Below are 3,157 nucleotides of genomic sequence, written 5' to 3'. Positions count from 1 at the left end.
GGGGCGGGGGGGGGGTGGGGGGGGGGGGGGGAACTACAGGGAATTTTGGGGTGGTCACAGCCCTCCAAGTTCCTCCTTAGCGCCGCCCCTGCTCGGGACACTTCACTCTGCTGCCTTTCCCTCAGGAGCCCTGCGCTAGCCACATGTCCTCTGCCCATTCTGTAGTGCAGGGCTCCCAAGGGAAAGGCAGCAGAGCGGAGTGCCCCAAGCAGGGGCAGTGCTGGGGAAGGGGGGGGAGTACGGGGGGGCTATAGCCACCCCAAAATTCCCTGTAACCTCCACATAGCCACCACTCCCAGCACCGCTACCACTTCCCACCCCTCACAGCTGAGCCCATCCCACATCCTGGCCTGACCCAGCTCCCCCACTAGGAAGAGGCCAGCACTGCCCCTGGCCCCAAACCCACAAAGGACAGCCTGCCCTCGCCCCATGCACAAATCCGCCCCATGCACCCCTCTCCCTCCTGACACCCCTTTCCCCTCACAGACTTACCTGATCTCCAAGCTGCCTGGCTGCATTCCTGGCCATGTGCATGGCAGCTGCACACAGCATTTATTGGTGACAATATTGGTAATACCAGCCAAAAAAAGCCAATGGCCAATAATGTTCATTTTCCGTTTATTGGTGCCAATCCGACATGCAACTGATAACCTCTAGTACTTATTTGCATACGGTACAAACCAACTCAGTTCCAAATTCAGTTGGGCAAAGCCCATTAGTCAAGTTCCAAAATTCGACTGAGCAGAACTCAATCATCAAGTCTATGTGACTTTATCATTGGGCAAGTATGCTCCCCCCCAAATCCATAGGTCTGGGGCTTTGGATATACCCCAAATCCAGGCAGGCATCCTACATGCAAGCCCCAGGCCTGAAGGCGTTGGGGTTCACATGCCCCCGGCTCACTTGATCTTAGGCCCCACAAGGCTCGTGATTTAGCATACAGTTCTTTGGGCTGGGCCCCAGCAGAGTCAACAGCATTTCAAGCTAAGGTGACTCCACAGCTCAGCACTGCCCAGTGTGTGTGTGTACTCCAAATATCTCCCACAAAAGATCCATGTGCTAATTATGGAACTGGGTCTGATCATGCGTTCTATGATCCTCCAAAAACTTATATGCAGATGAGATGTAGAGGAACCTGGTTTGGCTCCATCTCATGGAGGATGGAGCCATACTAATCACATGTGCCAGGCTGAGAAAGGAGGCAACAGAGGGATTCTGGGGAAACTGTTTGCAGCCCTGTTTGGTGACATTTGCTAGGCATTTAAGGCCATATAGGTCACGTGTTTTATTGTCATACTTGGTGTTGGCTGCATTTAATCAACTTGCTTTCCATTGATGAGCATATGCTGCTTTTGGCAGCAATTTAACAATAGACAATGTATTTAATGAGGTTTCCTTGTATTTGAATGTAAGACAAGGAGCTTTTCCCCTCCATAACCTCATCTCGCATTTTTGTAAATGCAGTAGTTTTGTTCTGAATGAACAGAGAGGTTACTTTATTAAAATAACCTTATGGATCCCAGATTAAGTATGTCCCTTTACCCTAGCACGGTCCCAACAATGGCATTCACAGTTGGATTATCTATGATAATATACAGGCCAGCATGACGAACAGCATATGTCAGCATGTCCCCATGCCCTCAGGGGATTAACAGGATCTGTGCAAAAAAAACAAAACCCCAATGTTTCTATGGGGAATGCTGTTCCATACAACAGAAGCAGAGCCATGAATTGGGGAGGGGGGAAAACACTAATCAATTTCTTCTTGGAAAAGTGAAATACTTGCTGTATCAGTTAAAGGTTCATGTTAGCTAGCTACTGTAGAAACTAGTTCAAATATTCTACAAACAAATGATTTCTGGCCTGATCCTGTAAAAAAAGAAATTGCATGTGTAAAATGTGAATATATTTAAAGGAGGACCTGGAAGCACTGACTCACCATACTCAGCTCGCCAAAACCTGTATTTTTTTTACAAGAGAATTTCTCTCTCAGAAAAGTTCAAATAGTGATACAGTCATTCAAATGAGATTACATGGTTTTCACATGCCCCTTCATTTCAGCTCCATCTGTTTTCTTAAGAACAGATCACTCAACTTTAGCCACGAAAAACAAGACAACTGACCTTTTCTAAAGTCAATGCATATTAATTCAATAGGAAAGCTAAACCCTTACTTGACCTTACTGTCAAGCATGCTGTGGCCAGATCTGACTCCCGTGCAGAAAAATGAGTCACCAAAACATTAAGGTTCCTTCACTGACCTGCTTCATTTCATTGGCCAGGACAGAGTCACAAATATGACAGTAGACCATACTTCATTATAGAATGTTACTAACTTTATATACTCAAAGAAAACATAATGAAAATGGTAGCTCACCTGCCTGACGTACTGGGAATTCAACCTGATCCGAAACTATGATTTGCAGTAGGCTTGGAGCAAAATTGATGATCTTGTAGGACTGAAATTTACACAAAAAATGTAGTTATCAAATAATTCAAAAGATTATACTGCCAAATAATGAGTAAGAGTATTAGAATTACTCATTTTAAAAACATTATAACAGTGTTCTGTAGCTCTCCCTAAGGTTGAAACAAAGCTCTCGTCGGTTGGATCTACCCAGACCAGCACCCAAATAATTATTTTAAGACTGCGTATATATTGTATGTACGTAGGGTTACATGTGGGTGGGGGCTGAGTAAAGTGACAAACATTTCTTCTTTAGGTCAAAAAAATTGTTACAGCACTCAATTTTAATGAAAATCAGCCGATCATATACACCTACATTAAAAGTCAATCATGCGTACACTTCAGTTATATGCAATATAATTTTCTATTGGACTGAATTCATAGTGTAATACAAGACAGAAGTTAAAATCTGGAAAACCTAATGCCAGACACGATCAAGAGTGGACAGGTTATAAATTAAAACCGTAAGTTTTCTTGTGCATCATCAGCACAGCTGAAGAATTCTGAAGAGGAAACAACGCTCGGTGAACTTCTGAGCAAAGAATGACAGACTTAACAGATGTGGAACTCTGATAGTATTATATTGCCGCTGTTCAATGTGGGTCCTCCACAGTGAGGAGTTGTGGACTCAGCATGGTGCAGTGACTACTAAGCCTTGGTAATATCTGTCATTACCGGTCAGATGCCATCT

General features: G+C 44.3%; 1 protein-coding gene across 1 annotated transcript in view; it reads right to left on the bottom strand.

Moving 5' to 3' along the window:
• The window catches only part of IPO8 (importin 8), a 75,133-nt gene extending 72,652 nt beyond the window's left edge, over positions 1–2,481 (bottom strand). Inside the window, exon 1 of the mRNA XM_019515483.1 lies at positions 2,377–2,481. The gene's annotated coding sequence lies outside the window, so the exon portion shown is untranslated. The remainder of the gene's footprint in view (positions 1–2,376) is intronic.
• Between the last annotated feature and the right edge of the window lie 676 nt (positions 2,482–3,157).

The sequence above is a fragment of the Gavialis gangeticus genome, unplaced genomic scaffold, assembly GCF_001723915.1.
Source record: "Gavialis gangeticus isolate Ggan-Ray unplaced genomic scaffold, GavGan_comp1, whole genome shotgun sequence".
Classification (NCBI taxonomy): Eukaryota; Metazoa; Chordata; order Crocodylia; family Gavialidae; genus Gavialis; species Gavialis gangeticus.
This window is presented reverse-complemented; position numbering and strand designations above follow the sequence as displayed.